Here is a 26,372-nt window from a genome sequence, read left to right as displayed (position 1 = left end):
TGAGACCACCCACCTCCAGACGTGCCTTTTGAGAACTAAGGGAGACCTAGTAAAGCCATGTCCCCTGGCTTGACTTATCACATATCTTTGAATGCTTGCATGTACTTTGCATTGTTTTCTAGGTGAAGGGGTGGCGAACCAAAGTGGAAGTTTCCCTAGCTGAGCTGAGCTGCCATTCCTTCCAGTCTTCACACCCAGACCAGCCCTGTGGTCAGCCCTGTCCCTGTCGAATGATCAACAGACTTGGGCACAATGATCTCATGTGTAAGAACGTAGCAGGGAAAGACCAAGGCAAGCATGAGAAACTTCCTAAATTACTGGAGTGGGGTCGTCCAGCCAGTGGCTTTCTGTGGCTTTTGAGCTGCAGGCACCATGGAGGGTGCCATCTGTGTGATTATCTCGGGGCATTGGAGGGGATCAGCTGGTGGATTAAAAAGGGAAGGTGTGGCAAAGAGGCGTGTTGTGCCTCAGAATTACGACACCAGGAATACCAGATTAGTCCTGACTAATTTAGAACAAACATCAGAGGAGGTCAAATTTTTCCAAGATAGAGAGTGAGATATTAAGGTAGAAGGACAATTAATGATCACTTAGGTAAAGAGGATTCACCCAGGGATGTTCCAGTGGGTCATTGCCTGCCTGGCATATAGGAGATCTTGAAGGGTGTTCTGGAGGATGGAAGTATAGACCAAGAATAGAATCTAACTAGGCAGGAGACACTCCAGTGGGGAGCAATCTAAAAAGGGAACTGATGGTGAGTGGGAGGAAACTGAAGAATGGGTCTGGTGGCCTTACCCCAGGACTATGACACCATCATTGGCATGTCAGCATATTTAATAGAGAAAAGAGGAAGCAGAGGTTGACCTTGTTCATCATTATCCAACCCTACACTATCCAAACAGCTCATCCAGCTGGTCTCCAAAGCTTGGACCCAAGTGATCCTAATATCAGGTCCATCAGAAAACTATACCTCTCTCAAGGTGTTAGAAAAGTGGAGGGGTTGGAAAACCTTTTCTGAGGGTTTTTTTCAATATGAGAAGTCAAATGATAGCTGGGTAACCCCCATCACTTTCAAAATGTGTATCCTATTTGGTGAGAAAGCTGAAAAGATACATTGCATAAGAGCCAGATTGTCTGGGACCCACTGGGTCGTTGTGATTGTGGGAGACCAGCCAGCATGCACTGTGGACATATTAGGAAACAAGGGGAGGGGTGACAGTCTCTTCTCTTCTGTGAAGACCCATGTCATAATGGTGGATAGGACTGACTCAAAACTTCTCCCTTTACCCCAACTCTCCCATTAGTTTAATGCTTTGTCATTACCCATATGCCAGGCAGAGTGGAGTAAATCACAGCCCTCATCAAAAACAAAAGTGGTGGTTGGGGTAGAGGAGGATGTATATATCATGCTAGATAACACTTTTCCTTATTCATGAGTTGCTCAGCCTCAACTGGGGGTCTCTTTTCGAGACAATGGGGCAAGAGCATAGAGTGTACCCTATTGGCTTATGTTTTTGAAAAGCTCTTGAGAAAAACCATCAGGTGCAACAGCTAATGTAAAAGTTAGCTGTAAGATCTTTCATACTATGGAGGGACCAAAGGTCCTGGGAAGTAAGACTAATTTATTCTAAAATGAGAACATTCTTGGGAAGTATGTGGATAACGTGTGAACTTGGGCTTCCTACAGTGGCTAAGGTGTCCTGGACAACCTCCTGCTCATCCAGGGAGATAAGCCTCGTACTCGAGACACATCTTTTTCCCTTCTGGCCATTGTCAATTCTGAAAGTGAAAGCAGAGGTTGAGGGACTCAGAAGACCTTTTCAAGGTCTCACTGGGATGGGGGTGACAACATTAGAGTTCAGAGTCTGCCAAGGAGGATGGGCTCTGGTAAACCCCCAGACTTCTGGTCAGGACCCTGAGAAGTGACGGGGTCTGTGAGTAAGAATGAGCTTGAAGTAGACTAGTACTCACAGGATTAAAGCTCAATTCCAAATCAGTTCAGTCCCTCAGGGGATTAGGGTAATTGCCTGAGTCTAACTGCCTGACGGAACTAGAATTAAATTATCTCTGGAAATATATATCATCTGTGAGTGATATGCTTCATGAAGTAAAATTCTATTCAAATTCTATTCACTCATGAAAAAAAAAGAATTCAAATTTAAAGCAAAGAGATGTGATTTACCTTAAGCTAACAGACGAAGAAAATAACACAAAATCTAGTGATGCTGACATGAATGTTTTCCTACAAGGTATGAGAATCTTTGGTTTCTGCTGAGTCTTACTTCTAAGCATGATCTTGCTGTCTTTTTTGAACATGTGAGATCACACATCTCCAGCCATGGCAGAGTGGACCTGGGGTACACACCTGTCCTGACAGGTACCTATCCACAGACTTGGCTGAGTCTTTCATAGTCTCTTCCTCAGGAATTTGAACTAAGATATATGGAAATAGGAGGAAATAGGTGAATATAGGTGAGTATGAGATCTATAATGTCACACAGATTTGGTGTAAGTTGACATCTTACATCGTTTACATGTCAGCAAGTCAGAAGTAAAAGCTGATGAGCAGAGAGTAGCAATAAGAAGCAGATATGAGATGTGTAGTTCCCAGAGAGATGGATGGGGCAGTTTTGGTCCCCACAGTTCCAGGTCCACAAACCATTTTCCCAGCTCTTTGTTCTGCCTTTTGATGTCCATTTTTGGATATCTATAAGACTATTGAAGCCTTGAAATAAAACTTTCTTTTATTAGTTAAAAAATAGTATACAGAACCTCATGCTATATCTAAATTTCTTGTACATAGTGTTAGCAATCATTAAAAAAAAAAAAAACAGGCCTACAAAATGACAAGTTTTTTTTAAGGGGAAGAAAATCAATAGAAAAAAAACTCACAGGAAATTCAGATATTAGGGTTATCTGACATGGAATCTAAACAACTATAAATGAATATTTATGACACAGAATTTCAACAGAGAACTGGAAACTATAAAAAAGAATCAAAAGGAAACTCTAGAACTGGCAAACTCAATTAGATGAAATTAACAACTCAGAGGATTGGATTTAACAGAAGATTAATCACTACATAGAATTAGTGACTGGAAGATACGGCAGAAAAAATTGAAAGCACAGAGAAACTTTGAAAAAATGCAGAAAATATAGAGACAAGTCAAGAGATTTATGGCACAGTAAGAAGGTCTAAAATACACATAATTTAAGTCCTGGAAAAAGAGGAGAGAGAAAGTTTAAAGAACATTATTTAAAGAAATAATGTTCAAGAACTTCCCAAAACTAATGAAAGGCAACAAGCCCCAACTAAAGAGTTCACGAACACCCAAGCAGGACAAATAGAAAGAAACCAAACGAGTAAAACATACAAATAAAACTTCTGAAAAAACAAAGACAGAAAATCTTAAAAAGCAACCACACCTACGGGTAGCAGCTATAAATTACTACAGAGAAATTAAAAATAAACGACAACCAAAAGGCACTGGAGAGTAAGCAGAAATAGGCGGAGCCTGAAGGGAAACTGACACCTGGGTTAAGATAGTGGCACAGAAAAAGTTATCAATTTATTATAGCATTTAACCTAGGGTATGCCCCAGTCTGTACCACATGGGGTGAGTAAAACTTTGATAGAAACCCTGCAGGAGTCTTCCAAATAACCAGAGGACAGACTTCAGGGCAATGACGACCCCTGGAAAGTGAGGGAGGAATCCCAGAAACTGAGCCAGAGAGAAGGCTCTAATTCTAAGTCTAAACTCTCCCTAACTCTTCAACAAATCCCTGAACCATGCGTGCACAGGGCAGTCTGCAAGATAAAACTGCTGAAATGAATTTTGAGTTGCCACACAGTCAACAGAGTGCCATTTGAATGGAAGCAAGTTAATCAACAATTTTTGGAGGCACTTAACAGAACTCAGAGTTTCCACAACAAAACTGTCACAATATCCAGGACACAACCCCAAATTACTTATGAATAATCAGGAAAATATAACTGAATCTCAAAAGAAAAGACTATAAGCAGAGACTGGTCCTGAGATGATCCGGATTAGAATTAGTAGGCCAGAAATTTAAATTGGATACTATAACTCACTCAACATAAAACAAAATATGATCATAATAAGGGAAAGGATAAGAAGTCTTTGAGAAATTGGAGTATCTTATAAATATGACCAAATGGGAATTCCAGGACTAACAAATACAATACCAAAATAAAAAGTTCACAGGAAAAAGATTCAATATAAATGATGCTAAATCAATGGACATTAATCCAATATGAAGAACAAGGGGGAAAAGATTGAAAAACAAATAGAAGCTCAGGCATCTACAGGACAATGGCAAAGATTTCACCTACATATAACGAGTTTCAGAAGTGAAGAAGAGGAAGAACGAGGGGAAAATAATAGAACTCAAGGCTAGAATTTCCCCAAATTTGGTGAAACACATACTTATATAGATTTGAGAAGCTCAGGAAACCCAAAATAAGATAAATATGAATAAAACCACGTCTAGGCACATCACAGCCAAACTGCCGAAAACCAAAGATAAAGAAAAAATTACAAAAGCACCCAGGGTAAAAGACAATCTGTTATCTATATGGGAACAGCCACTTCAGTAACCACCGCTTCTCAAACACCACGCGCTTGAACACAAACCTTTGATGTGCTAAAACTGAAAATGAGCTTGTTAACCCAGAATTTTTACATCCAGTGAAAATATCCTTCAAGAATAAAGACAAAATAAAGACAATTTTAGATAACTGAAAAATCAAGAGAATATATTCCGAGCAGTTTTGCAGTACAAGAAATGTTCAAGGAAATTCTTCAGGCTGAATTGAAATCTTATTAGCTACAAATAGTTAAGAATATAGGACAAGTTAATAAAAGGGAGGCAATGGAGTAAGCCAAAATAATTAAAATGAGAATAAGAGATATAAAATGAACACCAAACATGTAATGCAAGTATAATACAAATAGTAAGATGGTACATGTAAATCCAGATATATCAATAATTAGAGTCATCGCAAATGGCTGAATTACCCCACTTAAAAGACAAGGATCTTCAGGACAACAACAACAATATAGGCTGCCTGTGAAAGACAAATCTTTAAAAATAGCAAAATATTTAAATGATAGGGTAGATAACACAGGTCACTGCAGGGGGGAGGGTTTAGCTCAGTGGTAGAGCGTGTGCTTAGCATGCACGAGATCCTGGGTTCAATCCCCAGTACCTCCTTAAAATAAGTAAATAAACAAACCTAACCACCTCCCCCCCAAAAAAACCAACCAAAAAACAAAACCAAAAAGATAGGTCACTGTAAACATTAACAAAGAAAAGGCCGGTAAAGCAATTCTAACATGAAACAAAGTAGATTTCCAGGTAATTAAAGATAAGGAGGGACATTTCTAAACGGTAAAATGTTCAGTCCATCAAGAAAATACGACAGTTCTAAGGTTTTATCACATCTCTCTCACTGACAGAACAAGCAGACAAAATAGATATTAAGGATATTCAGTGTTTGAAAAACACAACAATCAACCTTGACTTAATTGACTTACATAGCACACTGCTTTCAACAACGTCAGAACAGGCAATTTTTTCAAGTGTACACAAAACAATACCCAAACCATATACTGGTTCAAAAAGCAAATCTCAACAGATGTCTAATAAGGTACCTGTGTGTTCTGCTTAATAAGTGAATAACAGAAAAATCTTCCTACAAAACAAAATGAAGGAAAACTTCAAGCCTGGATGACCCCACCAGTGAATTCTTCCAAACATTTAAGGAAAAGATAACATTAACCTTTTGAATCTTGTTTTAGAACGTCAGTATAAGTGTAACCTAAGAACACTACTGGGAAGAATACTGTTGGTCAATTTTTGTGGCACATGTGCCAAATCTTAAACAAAATACTAACTTGAATTTGATAAGATTATCAAATTGGGTTTATTCCAGGAGTGAAAAGTTAAACTTCTGAAAAATCAATCCAGTCTATTGTATTTACAATATAAAAGGAAAAATCATAGTCATCTTAATAGTTTAAAAAAAGATTTCACAAGGACCTACTGTATAGCACAGGGAACTATATTCAGTATCTTGTAATAACCTGTAATGGAAAAGAATCTGAAAAAGAATAGCTAATGTATAACTGAATCACTTTGTTGAAACTAACACATCATTGTAAATCAACTATACTTCAATAGAAAATAAATTTTAAAAAGATTTCTCACAAGCATCTGAGATTCATTAATTAAGCATCTGATGGTTTATACAATTAATCATCTGAGAAATACAAATTAGAATCCCAGTGAGAGAATTTTACTCAAACTCTAGAGTGACTGAAATGAAAAATAAAATAACTGGCAATACCCAGTTTTAGTGAGGATACGGAACAACCGAAATTCTTATCCATGGCTGAGTCAGTACACTGTGGTACAAATACCACGGAAAATCATTTACTTTTATCTACTAAGTTTGAATGTACACATTCCCTGTGATTCATCATTTCCGCCCAGCTATATACTCATCAGAAACACTCACATATGTGTGCCAAATGACGCTGAAACAAAAATTCAGAGTAAAACATGCCTCCATGCAACAGCATAGGTGATCATTACAATTCTAACACTAAATGAATGAAACAAGACGTAAGTCACTGTCTGTAATTCCCCTTACATGAGGTTCAAAACCAAAACCAGAATTTGTAGCGTTAGAAGTCAGGACAGTGGTTACCTGTGAGGAAGAGGGAAAGATTCATCATTTGGAGACGTTATCAACGCAAGTTCGTGTGCCCAACGCAGAGTGAGGCCAGACAAACTGAAACGTCGGAGTTTGGAGCAGAGAAAGTTTTATTGCTGGGCCAAACGAAGAGAACGTGTGGCACATGCCCCCCAAAAAACCCCAGACTCCCGGAAGGGTTTCAGCTGAGCATCTTTAAAGGTCAGCTGAGGGAGGGACGTGCATCATTCTCTGATTGGTTGATGGATTGCGGTTGATGGTGATCAATCCTTAGGCACCAGAAGGTCTGGGGGCTACATCCTCATGATCATCAAGTGGTTAATTTCTTCCATTTGGTGGTGGTTTTTAGTATCTGAAAAGCACAGGAACTATGCATGAGATACTATTATCTGGGTACTTCAGAGAGGAGCTGCAGCAGAGGATACGGGGGAGGAGTTTGTCCCAGGTCCTGCTGGGTTTCGATTCCCCACTTTTCTTTGCTATTCCTCAATCTTGAGCAGAACAGGTGTTGGACAAGAAGGAGGATGATGTTTTGGATAGAGAGGTTAATCATAAACTTGGCAGGGGAACTTGGTTTCAATCTCCAATCCTATTTCACCCCTCCCAATATCTTTCAGGGAACGGGGTGACAACCACTCTGGCTGCTTCCTACTGAAACAGGCCATAGTCCTACCTCAACTTGGGGAATGGACACCGAGTCAGAAATAGTCCAAGTCCTGGATCAGAGTCTCATATGATTAAGATCTCATTCCCTGAGGAATTCAGGAGAGTAAGCCTGAAAATCAGTCTGTACCTGGCACTCTGGGGGAGACTTATAGCCAGGTAGCCAGTTGTCCACTTTTATCCAAGTAGGTTTTAACTTTTGATGTGGTATTAAACATATACATAACAGGAGCTGATGGCTACTGCATGTTTCCTTTTTCTGCTAACATAGGAACTAAAGCAACTTTATTGTTTAAAAATTTAATAGCTACAAGAGGAGGCCTTGAGGTCATAAGGTTGCAGCTGCCATCAGCCAGCAGACGCTGCTTTCAGAATGGCTGGTGGTGTTCTGAGGATGACACGGCTCATGAAATTCGAGTTCTCAGCAATACAGGAATGTGCTTGATATCACGTCCAAAATGGCCACCTACTTTTCCCTTGGATGTCTGAACCACAGCTACCCCATTTTGACTTCTGAATGCATTCTCCTTCTCTAGGCCAAAGCAGATGTACAATGCATGTCCAAAAGACCACAAAACAGGCCACTTTGGTCAGTAAAGTTTAAGTTAAACCATGTATGAGCCAGAGTGACTTCCCCACAACTCAATATGTGCAGGTTTTTCCATCATTTCCCCTTTTGATTGTAAATCTTTCAGCAGAAAGCACTTAATGATCAAAATCTTTGTCCCTTGAAGCTGGGGTGGTGCTCCTGCCCCAGGTTTAGATCATGTCCCGCAGTGCTGGGCCTCCTTTATATTTGCCTAGATACTCACGTTGGGGGAAAATGAATCACAGTGTATGTGGTACGTGAAGCATCCAATTAGATTCCCTAGGCCCTCACAGTGGGGCCACAGAGCAGCCAGGAACCTCAAAGACCAGAAGATGATACGATTGAGGAAAGTCCTTTATGAGGCAGAGGCTTTGAAGAGGCTCAGCTAACAAACATCCTGCAGGGACTCTCCAGCTCTGCTGACTGGGAGTCGCGAGCCAGCCATTCAGGTGTGGAAAGTCTGCCGCTGAAGTGATAGCTCGGAGTGTCTGGGGACTGCTTTCTATGACCCAGGCCCCACTCTGCAGGCAGTGATTTGCTTAGTCCTCACTGTAACTTTATTATTCTCATTAAACACGTGAACATATCAGAGGCACACTGGGTAACGATTTTCCACTTAAGAGTAAAGAGGCAGGATTTGAACCCAGATGATCTGGCCTCTTTTCTTAAGAAACTTTACTGTTATTATTATTATTTTTTTTTGGTAGGGGGGTAAGTAATTAGGTTTACTTACTTTCTTTTACAGGAGGTACTGGGGATTGAACCCAGGACCTCATGCATGCTAAGCATGTGCTCTACCCCTGAGCTGTACCCTCCCTGCAAAGAGCCCTTCCTCCTAATTTCCATCCACGCAGCTCCTCCAGGCTAATCAGCAGATTTACAAGCTGCTCTCACACACATCCTCAGTAATGGGATGGAGGGAACACAATTTTTTTATGTGCTGGAAGAATGTTTTTCCTGCCCAAAGAAAATACTAAATTTTTTTCTCCGTTGGCTGTGGTTAGGAGCTCATCTGCATGGAAAACCCTTGCTTTGGCAGCTTTGCAAGAGAAAACTCTTCCTCCCGCCTAGTAAAGGGGGAGGCTTGGAATTCGGGGAGGCTGCTGACCAACTAGAAACTTCTGACCTCAGGAGAACTTGGCTGTGCTCTCTCCCCATCTCCAGAAGCAGTAGGAACCCTTTCTTTGCAAAGCCCTGTTCTGTTCAGGACCCTGTCAGGTTCAACCCCTAATTCTTCAGGAAGAGGGGAGATTATAGACTATGTATCATTTTGTAACATCAGACTTTCCTCAGTGGGTCACCGTTCAGTTTTTTGTTTCTTTGTTTTTTTTTTGTTTTGGTCAGAGCTTCTGGTTTTTATTTATCTCTTTATTTGAAGATACATGAAATTTTTATGAATTTGGTTTTTGTTGCTCTGATAAGCAACTGGGCCAGTGTGGGAACCAGCAATCCAGATTTTGACACTTTCCTGCCTCCTTTAAGCTGGTAAGAACATTTGCATTTCCAGAGTTTCACCTTTTGGCTTGATCTGACTTCATCTTAGAGTAACTAAAAGCTAGTTATTTCTTCAAATGAAGTTCTAAGCAACTAAGTGTCTAAGGAATTCACTCACAGCTAAAATATTACACATGGTATCCTTATGACTCCTTTCTTTCTATAAATGTATTTCTGGAAGTGCTTGATTAAAGAAAGTGACTTAAGAGAAGACAAGGAAACCCTGACATGGCTCAGATTGCGTAGGGGTGCTGGGCTGTCTGGGAACTCTGATTCCAACCCAGGTAACTGTTGGGTGTCAGGAGATGGCAAAGTGCTTACTGGAATGAAGCTTGACTGAAGCCAGTGTGGATTGTAACTGCTGCCACGTTTCTACTTGTCCGGGCAGCAACCTCAACATGTGAGACCTACTAGCATGGCTCATCTCACCCAACTTAATTATATGAATACTAATTTTAAGATGCTCTTGGATGCGGACTTGGTGCCAAGAGCAACTCAAGTTTTTTGTTATCTAATAGGTTAAGGAGAGGCATAGAACTGACAAGAGAAGGAAGGAAGGAAGGAAGGAAGGAAGGAAGGAAGGAAGGAAGGAAGGAAGGAAGGAAGGAAGGAAAGAAAGAAAGAAAGAAAGAAAGAAAGAAAGAAAGAAAGAAAGAAAGAAAGAAAGAAAGAAAGAAAGAAAGAAAGAAAGAAAGAAAGAAAGAGAAAGAAAGGAAGAAAAGAAGAAAGAAAGGAAGGAAGAGAAAGAAGAAAGAAAGGAAGGAAGGAAGGAAGAAAGGAAGGAAGGAAGAGAAAGAAGGAAGGAAGAGAAAGAAGAAAGAAAGAAAGAGAGAAAAAGAAAGAAAGAAAGAAAGAAAGAAAGAAAAAAGAGAGAAAGAAAGGAAGGAAGAAAGAAAGAAGGAAAGAAAAGAAAGAAAGAGGAAGGGAAGGGAAGGCAAGGAAGGCAAAGGCAAAGGCAAAGAAAAAGGAAAAGAAAAAGAAAAAGAAATGCCAAGATCACAATGAGCCAGCCCTTCTCAGACTTCTACTTTCTGTTTCTTGGATAGGCGCTGATACCAGTGTTCTCCGTGGGACAGATATGGATTCTGTTGTTTTGATGATGTGTCTCCAAATCTCAGCAGCAACCAACAACATACAACTGGGATGCTTTGCTTATTGCTCGTGACAGTGGTAAGATGTTGTGTCCCTGCCCTAAGCTCATAATAATATTTTTGTTAAAATAACAAATGAGTGTGGTTATGAATTATATAATTCAGAGAGGATGTCAATGAAAACCAACAGTCACCTGCATCGCGTATTCATTCCCAGCTCAGTTCAAGCTAAAATGTGAAACTTTGGAAATGCAAAATTTTCTTAACAAATTAATATACTTAATGTACAAGAGTTTTCTCTTGCTGTTTGATGGTTTGTTCTCCAATTTCTCTGTTTACTACTGAGTCGTGTCATTCAGTTGGCTTTTCATCTCTTTCTCTTTAATGTTTTAGGCCTTAATCAAGTACCTGATGATCTGCCAGAAAATCTGCAAATCCACAACTTTTCTTGAACCTATTGGAGAGCTGAGGTTGCAGGTCAACCAACTAACTTGAAATCTAAGGAAAGACAGGCACCTCCGAGAAGGAATGAGCCATGGGCACTGCTTCTAGATGCATACAAGTTAGTAAGAAGAATCCAGCTAAGATTTTTAATAAATTGCTAACTGCTGAACGTGACCAGCAGAAGAATAGAAAACCTCTCGGAGCGACAGAATCTACACCAACTTGCAGGTTCTTCACTGGTGCTCACCAGGGGTTCACAGAAAGCCTGGGGACAGGGTGGGGAGCATGGTTTGTGTCCTGGCCAAGGAACACTGAGTTTAGGGAGTTACCTCTTTGTAGCAAGCCTGCTCTTTGTCTTCGGGGAGATGCCACCTCATCCCTCAGGCTGCCCCCTGCACACACAACCCTGAGAAGTGGCCCAGGAAGGGTGAGAGCTCGCATTCTCAGCACACCCAGTAGGAACTTGCAGGGACCCACATGGCAGATCACCTCTCCCAGCAAGGTCAAGAACCAGTCTCAGAGGACCTGGCCCAGAGCCTTTCCACCGAGTAGGAAGAGCCCTTTCCTGCCCACCAGGTCTAGACCACGGGCTGCTCGCTGAGCACAGGAGGATGTGAGACAGTGGAAGTAAAAGGTCAGACCTGCCCCTCTGGCCTTGAGGGATTGTAGGAGGTGAAGAGAGAGGAAGCAGGAGGGAGAGAGATGAGGAGGGAGGGCCTGGGTGAGAGGAGACCAGGAGAATGCTGAGGGCGTCAGGCGGGACTCTGGGAGGGGGTCGCCTCAGACGATATCCCCCTGCACCGACCTGGGGCCACCAGAGCCAAGCTGCTCAGCCTCAGCGAGGCCAGGAGATGGGGGCTGGAAGTTAGCTTTCCAGAGCTGCTCTCTGTCCCACTGTGGTGCGGCTCAGACCCAGGCAACCCCTAAATGACCCAGAAGGGGGTGCACTGGACCTAACTTAGGTGCCTCCGGGGATTCCTTTGGCCCTGTGCTCCTGGGCCCAGTTCTGGGGCTGCTGCCAGCCGGGCTGGACCCTTCCCATCCTCTGCCGCTCTCTTCTCATTGTAGGCAGCAAAGTACAGTAATGCCCAGCCTGAGTGTGCCACTGCCCCTGGCCTGCTATTGACCTCACCCCCTAACTGTTGAAAGGTGGGCCCCATGGGAGCCATTGTGGCTGAAACCAGACGCCACCATTTTCAAGTTCAGATGCAGCCTGACTTGACAGGGATGCGGCATCTCTGAGTGCTGTGTGGAGCGGCAGGGAACACAACCCAGAATCGCAGAAGAATTCTGACTTGTGGGGTGAAGTGTGAACTGGGAGAGACAGGAAGTGGGAAGGAGCCAGCGGATGCATTCTTCGCCCTCTCCCTCTCCCCTCCCTCCACCCTCCCCACACTCTTTGACTATCTCAAGACTCCACGATCCATGCAGCCACTCCAGAGATATCCATGTGCCTGGGCAACCAGCTGCGTTCCCCTGAGCATCGTCTTGTGCTTGCATCCCTTGTCCTCTGCTTCAGTGACTTTTTCCTCTCACTCTGGCTTCCCCAGGACTGTTCCCCATCCCCATCTCTCCCTGACAATAATACACTGGCTTTTAAGTTTTGCTGCAGATTCTTTTCTAGTGACATCAGACTCAGGCAGGGTACATGGAGGTTGGTTAAGGTTTTGCCTGGGGACCTCGTGCCAAAGAAGATCATAGAGATAGGGTTAGGGGGTCCTCGGTGAAGGGCTTTAGAGCTAACAGTGCAGGGGAGTCTCAGTGTTGGTGAGAGCCTGGGTGGGGTGGGCCATTAAGGGACAGGCCTTGAGGAAGTCAAGGAAAGTGACAGCCGGAGAATGACAGGAAGATGCACAGCCACTTGGCGGTCCGGGGACACCTCCTGCAAAGCCTAATTTGAGACTCCTTTGTCCCCAAAGCCTCAGAGACAGAGCATGTCCCTCATACACCCCAGACGCCAACCAGCGGAGAAGAATGGAGAAGTCATTCTGACGAGGCTGCTGAAACCAGTTCTGATGGAGAGTTCAATTACTTCTCAACAGACTAAAATTTTACACAAAAAGAAGGCATTTAGATTGGAAGAGATAGAAAGACTTTTTATTGGCAAGTCTGTTATTCCTGCTATCCCAGGAAGAGTATCAGTTACAGATGAAAGAAAGAAATTGCATTTGCTCTGCAAGTCTGCGTGCCTTTTGAACGGTTTTGTGGCCCTGCTATAATTTACTGGAGTTTTGGGTGAGAGCCAAGAGTATTGGTCTCAGGAACAACATATGGCCCTGGGCGGGCAGCCAGCCGGGCGAGCACTACTGTTAACCAACTTTGTGATTGGGAGGTAATTCTTTCTTTGTCTTGAAATGTGGCTATTTGGCCAGATACATGGTTCCAAGTCAGGGGCTGCAGACGGCAGATGCCCACGTGGGCTGGGCAGGTAACGAAATGGGTGGAGTGGACTTGCTGGCAACTGTGTCGATCCAGAGTATGTTTGCCCTGTATGATCAGGACAGCCACCGCTTGACTGCTGCAGAAAAGAGGGTGTAGTGTTCCCAGGAAATAGCTTACGTTTACTGAGGCAAAGAGATGATCTCATTTTAAGCTCACAATAACCCTATGTGGGAGCTACCATTACTATCCCTATTTTTCAGAGGAGGACAATGAACTTGAGTTACTTTGAATCCTGAGGCACAGAAAGCTTAAGTAACCTGAAGGCCAAGCAAGTAGAAAAGTGCAGAGCTGGGCTTCGGACTCAAGCAGTCTGCTCCAGAACCTGTCCGGCCATGATGGCACAATTCTGCCGATTTTCCATGATTAGTCAGAAATTGAGATTAAAAAAAATGTATATAGCATGGGGAACTATATTCAGTATCTTTTAATAGCCTATAATGAAAAAGAATATATGTATTTATAAAACTGAATCACTATGCTGTATGCCAGAAACTAACTACTTAAATAAAAATATACTTAAATAAAAAAATTTTAATCTCCCAATTTAAATATTCAGAGTTAAAAAAAATATTCTGCAAGCCAAAGAATACCAAAATATGGGCCAAGATATGGCCTGTGGGTTGCCAGCATGTGTTTGGTGTTCCAAGAGGGTTAAGTTAGAAGGTATCCTTGGAAAGCAGTGTTTTTGTTTATGTTTTCCTCCCCCAAATATTCATAGCAGAGTTTAAACTTGTGGGTTTTCCTTCAGAGTAGTCAAATTGCACCCCTACACATTTTTACTGGCAAAATTTCCATTGCTCAATGTATTTCTGGAAATTCTTCTTTTGGAATTGCCTTCAGAAAAGTTTACAAACCAGCTAATTATTTTGTAGCCATATCTCCTTTTTTTTTTTGATGAAACTAGCATTTCCCTGCGTGATTCCAATCATCTTCACCAGATGTGGCTCTGAATCACTTAGTTATTTCCCAAAATCACATCCATTCTGAGTGGATGGCAATTTACTGCCCCAGGAATCATTCAAAAGAATGTGTTTCAAAAATCATTAAAATACGCTGATAGCCTTCAAGATAACAACATTTAAAAGGACACACCAATTCATCTCTTCATGTTCTTATTGGTTAAAAAAACCAGCCCCTAATATCAGGCTTCATCTCATTTATATATTAGCCGGGTTGGATATTCTGAGCAATGATGTGATATTATCCCTGGTTGATGCTGCCATATAAATTCAATCATCTCTCTCTCTTTGGTGCTGGAATTATGACAAGGTACAGAAATTTAAATGGTTTTAGGTCTACAATGGGATGATATCTGAAATCTTGAAAAGCTGAGTAGTGTGCATTAGATTACTTTTTCTAGACTTTTTGCTGTGTGCAAGGTGGCTCTGTATAGCATGGCATTTCTAAATGCACCTGTTATGTGCAGTTTCCCCTTAGTTCCTCTGAAACAAATTCCAATGCAGCTACTAGCTGCATAAAGAACGCCATTTAAGTGAGGCATTTAAGTGGGAAAAAACTAAAGAGGAAAATGAAATAAAGAAGAGTATCAGCGGGGGAGGGGATAGCTCAAGTAGTAGAGCACATGCTTAGCAAGCACAAGGTCCTGGGTTCGATCCCCAGCACCTTCTCCAAAAATAAATAAACCTAATTACCTCCTGCCCCCAAAATAAAAAAATAATTAAAAAATAATACAACAGTAAAGAAGAGTATCAGCGATGACCAGTTGCACAGGTCATTCTGTTTCTGTTGCATCCATCCTCAACTCAGGGATTCCCCAGAAGTCAGAGTAGGGGGCGGGTACAGGGCTCTATTCTACAGCCTCTGATACCATTTGCTAATTCCGCTAGATTAGAGTGAGTAGGGTTGGCTTCCAGCTAAGTGATACTATTCTGTCTCTATTGCATCTGTGGTAGAATCCATTTATTTTTCTCTCTTTTTGTTTTTAAAACACATTCTCTTCTTACCCCAAGCAAGTGTTAGTGCCTTCATTGCTCTTTCCTGTCCAATAGTTTCTAGACTTGGATTTTGTGACCTGAAATTTTTCTTCTAAGGGCACAGATTGACATAGCAGTGACAATTTTAAATTTTTCCATCTAAGGATATTAAAAAAAAAAACTACTATCATTGCCACCATTTGATGAAAGGAAGGAGATTTTAACCTTTAAAAAAGTATGAAAAGACATAATCCTAGAATAAAGGATGATGAAATAAATTTATATTTTCACATCCTACAGGATCACACCAGTTCTTCAAGGGAAAATAACAAATGTTGGTGAGAATATGGAGATATTGGAACCTCTGTGCTCTGTTGGTGGGAATGTAAAATGATGCAGCTGCTGTAGAAAACAATACAGTGGTTCTTTAAAAAATTAAAATTCAAATTTTCACATGATCCAGCTATTCTACTTCTAGATATATACCCATAAGAATTGAAAGCAAGGTCTTGAACAGATATTTGTATTCCAGATTCACAGCAGCACTATTCACAATGGCCAAAAGTAGAAGCAACCAAATTGTCCACTGACAGATGAATGGATGAACAAAATGTGGTATGTACATATCAAATACTGTACATATTAAAAAAGAATAAAATTCTGACACATGCTACCACATAAATGAACCTTGAGGACCTTATGCAAAGAGAAATAAGCCAGTCACAAAAGGACAAATACTGTATGATGCCACTTATATGAGGGACCTAGAGTAGTCAAACGCATAGAGACAGAAAGTGGAGTGGTGGTTTCCAGGGGCTGTGGAGGAGGGATATGGGAGTTACTGTTTAATAGTTACAGAGTTTCAGTTTTGCATGCTGAAAACTTCTGGAGATTTGTGGTGCAATGATGTGAATATACTTAACACTACTCAACAGTACACTTAAAAATGTTAAGATGGAAAATTTTGTGTTTTATGAATTTCATCACAATTAAGCATTAAAATAAATAAAGCCATCATTCTCTTCAAAACAAAACAGAACCCTTCCTCCATGAGTGTATTTCTTGCTTCCTCCACATCTCGACAGGCTTCTAAAACTTCATCAGAGATGGGCTCTGATCCCCTGTGACTGTCGGGGAATCAACAGACAAGGAGGCCTCATGTTTCTGGAACTAACCTCAGGTTCTAGGCTAGAAACAGAAGTTAAGTGTCCTTGACCTCAGCCAACAAGAGAGTTTACCTGGGACAGGGCGGCTCTGTGGAAGGAGTCTGGCTGTGTTCCCCAGGCAGTGGAAGCCGGCCAGTCTCTGGCCGCTCTTAATTTCAGATGAGGAATCTGAGCTCTGAAATGCATAATCTTATTTATTTCCTTTAGCACAGGGGTAACATTCAACTATTTTAAGGACATGCATTAATCAATAGAATGGATGCTGGCTCAGTGCTGGGGCAAAGATCTGGAGCCCCTCCTGCTGCTTTACCAGGTGCTCTGCCTTTGCTGGTGGGTTTCAGGAGGCCAGGGAGGCTGCTGAATTCATGTTTCAGTATCTACCCACACCTCCAGCTTTATGAAGGTATAATTGACAAATAAAGATTATAAATATATACAGTGTACAACGTGATGTTTTGATATATGGATACATTGTGACGTGATAACCATAATTAATTCAACATATCCATCACCTCACATAGTTATCCTTTGGGTGTGTGTCAGATGAGAATACGTGAAGATTTACTGCCTTAGCAAATTTCAAGTACACAACACAGTATTACTACCTTTAGTCACCATGCTATACATTAGAGCCCCACAATTTATGTATACTGCATAACTGAAACTTTGTACCCTTTGACCAACATCACCTCATTTTCCCTTCCCTCAACTCCCTGGCAACCACCATTCTACTCTCTGCTTCTGAGTTTGACTTTTTTAGATTCCACATACAAGTGAGATCATGCAGCATTTGTCTTTCTGTGCCTTGCTTATTTCCACTAGCAGAATGTCCTCTAGGTTCATCCATGTTGTCACAAATGACAAATTTCCTTCTTTTTTAAAGCTGAATAATATTCCATTGTGTATATATACAGCACATTTTCTTTATTCATTCATCCATTCGTGGACACTTAGGTTGATTCCCTATCTTGGCTATTGTGAATAGCACAGCAGTGAACATGGGACTGTAGATACCTCTTCAAGATCCTGGTTCCATTTCCTTTGGATATATACTCAGAAGTGGGATTTCTGGATCACAATGTAGTTCAATTTTTCATTTTTTGAGGAATCTCCATACTGTTGTCCATGATGGCTGTACCAATTTACATTCCCACCAACAGTGTATATGTGTTCCCTCTTCTCTACGTCCAAAACTTCTCTTTTGTCTTTTTGATAATACCATTCTAACAGGTGAAGGTGATATCTTATTGTGGTTTTGGTTTGTATTTTTCTAATGATTAGTGATGTTCTATTTTTTTCATATAGGTCTTCTTTTGTGAAATATCTATTTAGATCCTTTGCCTATTTTTTAATAGAGTTATTTGTTTTCTTGTTATTGAGTTTAAATTCCTTATATAATTTGAATATTAGCTCCTTACCAGATGTTTAGTTTGTAAACCTTTTATTCTGTTCCATGGATTGTCTGTTTACTCTGTTGATTGTTTCCTTTGCTATGCAGAAGCTTTTTAGCTTGATGCAATCCCATTTGTCTATTTTTGGGTTTGTTGCCTGTGATTTTGGGGTCATATTCAAAAAATAATTGTCCAGACCAATGTCAAGAAGCATCTCCCTTATGTTTTCTTCTAATAGTTTCACAGTTTCAGGTCTTATATTAAAGTCTTTAATCCATTTTGAGTTGACTTTTTATATGGTGTGAGGTAAGGGTCTAGTTTCATTCTCCTGCATGTAGATACCAAGTTTCCCCAACACTGTTTATTGGAGAGATTATTCTTTTCTCATTGTGTGATCTTGGAACTTTGCCAGAGATCAACTGATTGCAAATGCATGAATTTATTTCTAGAATCTCTATTCTGTTCTATTGGTCTATAAGTCTATTTTTATACCACTACCATACTGTTTTCATTACGAGAGCTTTGCAATGTATTTTGTAATCAGGAAGTGTGATGCCTTCAGTTTTGTTCTTTTTGTTCAAGATTGATTTGGCTATTCGGGGTCTTTCATAGTTCCATATAAATTTTAGGATTGTTTTTTCTACTCTGAAAAATGCTATTGGAATTTTGATAGGGATTGCACTGAATATGTAGATTGCTTTGGATAGTATGGCCATTTTAATAATTTAAGTAATTATTCCAATTCATGAACATGGGATATCTTTCCATTTACCTGTGTCTTCTTCAATTTCGTTCATCAATGTTTTATAGTTTTTTTAGTGTACAGATATTTTAAAACTCTTTGGTTAAATTTATTTCTAAATATTTTATTGGTCTTGATGATATTGTAAATTGGATTTTTAAAAAATTTCCTTCTCAGATACTCTGTTGTTAGTGTATAGAAATGCTAATGATTTTTGTATGTTAATTTTGTATCCTGCAACTTTACTGAATTTGCTTACCACTTATAACAATCTTTCAGTATAGAGTCTTTAGGGTTTTTTATATGTAAGATCATGTCATTTGCAACATTTCAATATCTTTACAAACAGTAGGGTCACACTGGTGAATGCCAGCTCAATACTAGCTTCCCAGTTAGGTTCTTAATAAATGTCTTTTTAAAACTTTCTGAACTCTGCCACGCTGAACTGAAGAGGGAGGAGATTTGTCTATATCTGGAACAAGTTAGCTAGGGAAAACAAAGTGGCTTAGATCAGGTGTATGGGTTTGGGGGGAGTCAGGGAGGAGGGATGGTAACAGCTGGCCAACTGGAAAATCAGGGAAGAGCCAGGTAAACTGTGGTAAGGATGTGGGCAGAAAGGAGAAGTTGGAAAGAGTAAGTGGAAAAACATTTCTCCCCTCCTGCTTTTCAAGGGAGTGTGCAGAACCATGGCATCCATAATTAACCTTGCAAATTCTGAAAGTAAGGACAGTAATAGTTCATTTTCCTCCCACTATTTTGTTGGATCTTGGAGCAAATCACAAAGCAGATTTTCTGAAGCCAGCAAACCAAGTACATAGCTGGTGAGTTCAGGGAGGAGTTAGTTTTTTTGTATAAAGTCAGGCTCAGTGGCTTTTGGCATCTTGTGGGCACGTCTCAGTGTAACCACTTTTTTGTTTTTCCATTGGGAGGTGATGATATTGACAGACAAGAAAAGCTGAAAGCCAAACAGGAAATAGGAAAGGTAGCACAGGGTCTGGAGAGCATCCCTGAGGACCGAGCAGGCAGTACCTTTAACTGGAGAAGCTTGACCATCACAATTTAAACCTGTGAATCCTCCCACACTGGGAATGGGAGTGGGTGGGCTGCCAACACCATATCACTGAGCACAGCTGGGAAGAGATGCACACAATTTGCTCCTGTGTGCCCACTCCGGCCATCTCTGCTTAGAGGAGTTAAGCAACTTCCTCCAAAGCACTTCCTGTCATCAATGCAATACAGCACCTCGTGATAAATCACCTAGAATGTAGAAAGGGCCCACCTTGGGGAGGTGGCAGTGGCAAAGGGGAGGAAAGGATGGCTGAGAGAGATTTTTGCAGAAAGCACTCCAAAAGACAAATGTTATTCACTTTTCTCAGTCCAGCAGTCTGAAAAAGCATAGTTCAAAGATCAATGACCAATTAATATCCAGCTGCTGAAAGAGAACAGTGCTTTGACCTTAGCCGAAAGTTACATAAACTCTACTTGGGCAAGAGACTTCTTAGGGAGAATTAAGAGGGAGCATAAACAGAGCTGGCTGGGGAAGAACTGGAAGAACTTTCTTGTTTAATCTCTAGAATCCACTGAAACCTGTGGTGGGTGGAGGACAGAGGGGGAGCTCTGTAATAGCCCTGGAGGTTCTGGGCTAGGGAATCAGGTTTTCAGAGGTATCTCAGAGCCAAGACAGTGGGATGGTGGTGGTGGTGATCTCACAATTAGGTGCAGGTTGGGAATTTCAAAATTCTTTCTTTGTGTTCTGTGTTGACTTCGGGATCCAAGCTTGACTGCAGCAAAGGCTCTGGCTTGATCAGGGCCACGGGCATGTGGTGCTTTACGTGGTAAGAATGGAGCAGAGTGTGGCATGTTGGAAAGAGCTCTGAACTGATTCTAGTCCCAGCCCTGCCGCTGTGGGCTGGCTGATCTTGGGTAGGCAACTTTGAGCCTGTTTTTGTCATTTGAAACACAAAAGTGTTGGGCTTGATTAATTTTTAAAAATCCATTCCAGCTCTGAAAGGCTATGATTCTGTGACCCTTAAATATTCTCATTTCCAAAGTGCTATCTTCATGCAGAAACTTTGATGAAGCAAATCTCACTTGGAAGTAGAATAGAACAGTAAACATTTGTACAGTGCTAATTAGTACCAGACCCTGTTTTAAGTGCTCTAAGTATGCCGAGTCATTTAATTCTTACATCGATCATTTGAAATAGATAATATTATTACCTTCATTTTGCAGACGAGGAAACTGAGGTGCAGTTTGGTTCTATAAGCCTGTGGGATAGGTGCAGTTCTCAGCCCTACTTCATGAATGAAGAAACCAAGGCTTTCAGACAGTGCTGTGCTGCTGCCTGTGGCAGAGGATGGGAAGGGTCCAGCCGGGCTGGCAGCAGCCCCAGGACGGGGCCCAGGAGCACAGGGCCAAAGGAATCCCCGGAGGCACCTAAGTTAGGTCCAGTGCACCCGCTTCTGTGTCATTTCGGGGTTGCCCAGGACCACAATGGGAGAGAGAGCAGCTCTGGGAAGCTAACTTCCAGCCCCCATCTCCTGGCCTTGCTGAGGCTGAGCAGCTTGGCTCTGGTGGCCCCAGGTCGGTGCAGGGGGATATCGTCTGAGGCGACCCCCTCCCAGAGTCCCGCCTGACGCCCTCAGCATTCTCCTGGTCTCCTCTCACCCAGGCCCTCCCTCCTCATCTCTCTCCCTCCTGCTTCCTCTCTCTTCACCTCCTACAATCCCTCAAGGCCAGAGGGGCAGGTCTGACCTTTTACTTCCACTGTCTCACATCCTCCTGTGCTCAGCGAGCAGCCCGTGGTCTAGACCTGGTGGGCAGGAAAGGGCTCTTCCTATTCAGTGGAAAGGCTCTGGACCAGGTCATCTGAGACTGGTTCTTGACCTTGCTGGGAGAGGTGATCTGCCATGTGGGTCCCTGGGTGTGCTGAGAGTGCGAGCTCTCACCCTTCCTGGGCCACTTCTCAGGGTTGTGTGTGCAGGGGGCAGCCTGAGGGATGAGGTAGCATCTCCCCAAAGACAAAGAGCAGGCTTGCTACAAAGAGGTGACTCCCTAAACTCAGTGTTCCTTGGCCAGGACACAAACCATGCTCCCCACCCTGTCCCCAGGCTTTCTGTGAACCCCTGGTGAGCACCAGTGAAGGATTTGGAGGGGGACTGACTTGAGTATCTACCTCTTTTCTCATTGTAGGCAGTGTGAATCACTGAGTCTGAACGTGTACAGAGCCAGGGGGCTAAGTGTTTCCAGAAACAACCAGCGATTTATTGGCTTCCTGGCTCCAGATAATATGATGTGTGATTTGATATGAGCTCCAACAGAGTAGTGGGAGGGAGATGAGTTATTAAATGCCCTTACTATTAAAGTTTTTAAGATAATTTTTTATGCCAGGGTTGTACACACTTCTTTGAGAAGATTTTCCAAGGTAAGGTGACAGAAGAGAGATCTCACAACTAGGGGCAGGGAGGTCCTCGGTGGCTGATTGTACTCGCTGTCCCGGTTTTGCAGACTGAGGAGCTGAGGCCCATGGAAGATTATAGAAACCTGCTCCTTGTCCTGAAGGAGGAACTCAACACATACCCACTGATGGGACTGATGGAGACTATAATAAAAGACTCCCACGGATGCATGACTGTGTTAGGCACTCGGGTCATGTGGAAATCAAGGCGGGGTCCCAGTATGGGTGGAAAGTCAGAGCAAGTGCAGGACTTTGGTTAAAGCACTGAAAGAGGCCGAGGAAGGGACGTCAGGCTCAAGAGACAAAAAGGCAATGGTAGATGCCGCAGGGGACCTCGAAATCTCATGAGTATCTACTCAACCCCTTTTTCAATTACACTTACGAGTGGGTTTCCATTAACCAAAGCATATAAAAGTTGGGTCAAAGCAGCCATCTTCCAGTGGTGAAAATTGTCAGAGAGTCAGAAATCGGTCACCCTATGTATTGAAATTCTATGAAAATGTCTTAAGAGAAAGTTAGACTAAAAGTCAAGACTAGTTAACATTCCTCTCCTAATTTTTAAATTTACTACAGCAGGAGATTGCTTTCCAAGAAATTACATAAAGTTATTTTTCAAAGGAGATTGACTGCATTCTTCCTTAGTGATTTCTGAAAAGGGAAGAGTCTGGGACCTCCTTCCCATCACTGACATGTGTCCTTTCTAGTAGAAGTATGTTGAAAAACCCTGTTTCTGGCTGCAGCTGAAATTTACTTGTTCAATCAAAAATGTTTACTGAGCACCTACTCTGTGTGGGGACATTGTCCCCAGCCCAGGGGATGCTCTCATGACCAAGATAATTAAGACTGTGCCCTTATTATAGGGAAGACAGACAGTAACACAAGAAACACTTAAATAAACAAGGCTTTTGTAGATAATTTTACGAGGTATGAATGCGATAAAGAGTGCATTGGGTGGGGTGTGCTACTTCAGACAGGATAAGATGGGAAGGCCTGTCTGTGGAGCTGAGATTTCAGCTGAGATCTTTATGACAGTAAGAAACCCTGGTGTGAACACAGTACACTCCACATGGAGGAGCAGGAGACAGCACACTCCTGCAGTGGGACCAGGCTCGGTGTGTGCAGGGAGCGGAGAGGCCAGTGTGGCTGAAGCAGTGAAAGAAGGAGAGTAGCAGGTGGTAATATTAGGTAGTTAGGTGGAGGAGAGGGAGGAGAGGAAGGAGAGGGAGGATGGTCTGGAAGATGGTATTATGCCCGCCTCCAACATAAAGGGGCTTTATTTCCTCTAAATGAGTGCCAGCAAGAAATCAGTTAGAACCTGATAGCTGCAGCTGTGCAGTAGCGAGAAGGACCTAACCGGAAAGGACCCAGTGCTCATTGTGATATAATTAGCATTGCTGTGTAGGCCCCGCAGGGGTTTTTCTTTGTACACCACGGGGAAGGACATGCGCAAAGAGGACAGACTTAACTAAGCACTCCAGGGAGAAGAGCCATCAATCAATCAAAAGACCACCTCTAAGTGAGGGTGTAAGAGGAGGGGCAAACAAAGACCACTGCTCCCCTCCCTTGGATCCGCCCACCTCCCATTCTTGGAGGTGCACTTTTCCTTCCCTAAATAAATCCTTTAAAACCTTGCTGTACAATGCACCATCTCTTGTCTGCATTCTTATCTTTCCAGTAAGACAAGAACTGGGGTCTTTTCCCTTCTCCTCTTGGGGTAACGGCAAGGGTGGCCAGGAGGTGGCAGAGTGGGTGGCAGGTTTTGCTGTGAGCCAAGGAGGGAGCCCACTTGGCAGGTTTTTTACAGGACAGTGACGTGATCTGGCCACGCCGTGGAAACAGTGCAAATCCCAGCTAGGTTTTAATGGAGAAGAACAAAAGAGCAATCCGTATACCTTCACTTTTGGGTCAGGATTCAGGTTTTTAAAATAACCTCATCACGCGGTTTAGTGGTGACCTTCTTCGAAAAGGGGGAACCGAGTAGGAGCACATCTCCTCCGGGCTGAGTTTTGCTCACATATTGCAGTCGATAACATCACACGTTCAAAGACAAAATTCTATGTTGCCATCTGCAGGTTTAGGCTGTTACACAGTTGGGACTTCATAACCAAGTGGAAATCAAATCTTGGTGAATCTGTAAATTGATTTTTCCTCTACTGACCATGTAGGGCTGGAGCCCATTACATTTAGCACTTTTGAATTCAGTTGAGCATCTATTACTTAGATATGTGTTCCAAACAATACATTGACATTCTTTCCACATACATCCATAGATCACTTAACAAATAGACTGAATATGCATCCTTCCCCCTGCCCAGCTTCGCATTCCCACCCCTCGCCTCCCCATCTCCCTTCCCAAACACAGCATTGGCAGCACCTGTTGTACTGCTGGAGGAGGAAGCTTGTCTTCCAGAAACTTTCCCTCTGGATTCTAAGTGCTCTGAGGGCAGAATGGCGTCAGTGTGGGTCCAGCGCTGGCCCCATCTTCCCTTACACCATGTACCCCATCCTCACCCAGTGTTCCTCACAGCATTTTGCACATGAGTGGCTTTCTGTTGAACTGAGTGGTAAATCCAAGAGCGTTTCCGTGTGTATGCCTGTACAATTTAGCAAGACAAACATGGCCTGCCATAAATACCATAAATACTTAGGGGATTTTTAGATGTGCCACCGAGTTAAAGGAAGTAATTCATTCCAGGCTGCTGAGTCAGCCAAGTAAAACCTGATGTGTTTCGAAGCCATGAGTAGTAGGTAGAGTGGGTGTGCGCTGTGTGCCAGCTAGTGGCAGGATTTACAGAATGGGAAGCTCTCAGGAGCTTTTTCTATCAAAGTCCAAAGCTTTTATATAATCCACTCTCCTTATAAGTAACTCTTTCTGTGCAAGGAAACGCTTTTGCAACAATTTGGTTTTGTCACAGAGTGTTTTGCTTTCCCCTTGGCAACTGCAGGCAGGACTTGATGTTCTGGGATTTCTCCTCCTCTGGATTTGGGTGTGAGTTAATTTCCATTTTTACTGCTTGTAAATCATTGTCTAGGCTTTACAGGCATGTGTGGCATGTGCTTAATGCCTCATGCAGGACTTACCAGACATCTAATTCCTTCCTGGAGGCGGCAAACGTAGGTCAGCAATGTTCGCTGTCCCGCAGCCTTGCTGGAAATGCAGACCCTTTCAGGATCTTGCGTGGAAGATTTTTCAGCTCCTTTTATTTGCATATTAAAATAGGGTTGCCAGGTAAACACAGGTCACCCAGTCGGATCTGAACAACAAATAATATCTTAGTATAAATAAGTCCCTAATATTGCATTGAGAAATACCTACAAACTAAGAGTGTTTGTTTACCTGAAAGGCAAACTCAGCTGGGCATCCTGTATTTTCCTTTGCTAAACCTGGCAGCCCAGATTAGAATCACAGCGGCAGCCAGCTCTGCGGGCTGATACCCTCCCTCCCTCAGTAAACGGAAGACGGCGAATGGAGCAGTTCTCTTGGCTTCCAGGTCTCCTGCTGTGCCCAGTGTCTCGGAGTGAGGGGAGTGAGGCCCGCAGTTTGCAGCCGCGACGTGGGGCTAGGAGGAGGTGGGGAGGCTGTCCTTACAGCAAACAGCCTCTGCAGCTGGGTAGGGGCTGCCTGTGGCAGGAACTCCAGAACAAACACACTCCAGCTGCTTGAATTAAAAGAAACCAAACAAACAAAAAGCGGGGGTATGGGGAGCAGTCGACGGCCGTTTTAGCTTTTAACACTCTTTCGGGTATAGGGGGCCCTGCTGCCTGCGAGGAGGAAGCAGCGCAGGGAGGGATGGAGAGCGAGAACGGGGAACCCTAGTCCCTGAAGATGGGTCCGTGGAGCCCATCACAGATGGCAGGAAGGTGAAGTTAGGGCTGGAGCTGTGAGAAGCACAGGGCTACTCCCAGACGCCAGGTACCACCCTCTGTCCCCGTGCGTGGAGCAGTGAGGACACCAGGTGTGGCATTTGCTGCAGCAGAAGGCCCATCTTCTTGGGAAGGAGGGTCTGGAAGATGGTGTGACATCCTGGAAAGGTTTTCCAAATCTGCTGGGTGACAAGGCATCCCTGTCAAGCAAGTTGGCAGCGAGTAGGAGAGGCAAGGGTATGGATTGCCCTCACTGGTGGGGGACATCCAAAGTGAATTCTAGTTGATAACAGGGACTAGCTGGGTGACCCTGGGCACATCAATTTACTTCAGTTTCCTCCTCTACAGAATGAAGT

At 42.8% G+C, this 26,372-nt stretch overlaps 1 long non-coding RNA gene across 1 annotated transcript; it reads right to left on the bottom strand.

Moving 5' to 3' along the window:
* Positions 1-6,828: 6,828 nt before the first annotated feature.
* LOC141574205 (uncharacterized) lies at positions 6,829-24,453 on the bottom strand. Its single transcript, XR_012500985.1, has 2 exons — positions 24,045-24,453; positions 6,829-7,091 (listed from the first exon to the last, which is right to left on the bottom strand). It is a non-coding gene; the product is annotated as an uncharacterized LOC141574205 (long non-coding RNA).
* Positions 24,454-26,372: the final 1,919 nt, after the last annotated feature.

Source organism: Camelus bactrianus, chromosome 2 (assembly GCF_048773025.1).
Source record: "Camelus bactrianus isolate YW-2024 breed Bactrian camel chromosome 2, ASM4877302v1, whole genome shotgun sequence".
Lineage (NCBI taxonomy): Eukaryota > Metazoa > Chordata > Mammalia > Artiodactyla > Camelidae > Camelus > Camelus bactrianus.
Note: the sequence above shows the minus strand (reverse complement) of the source record. Positions and strands in the feature narration are given on the sequence as shown.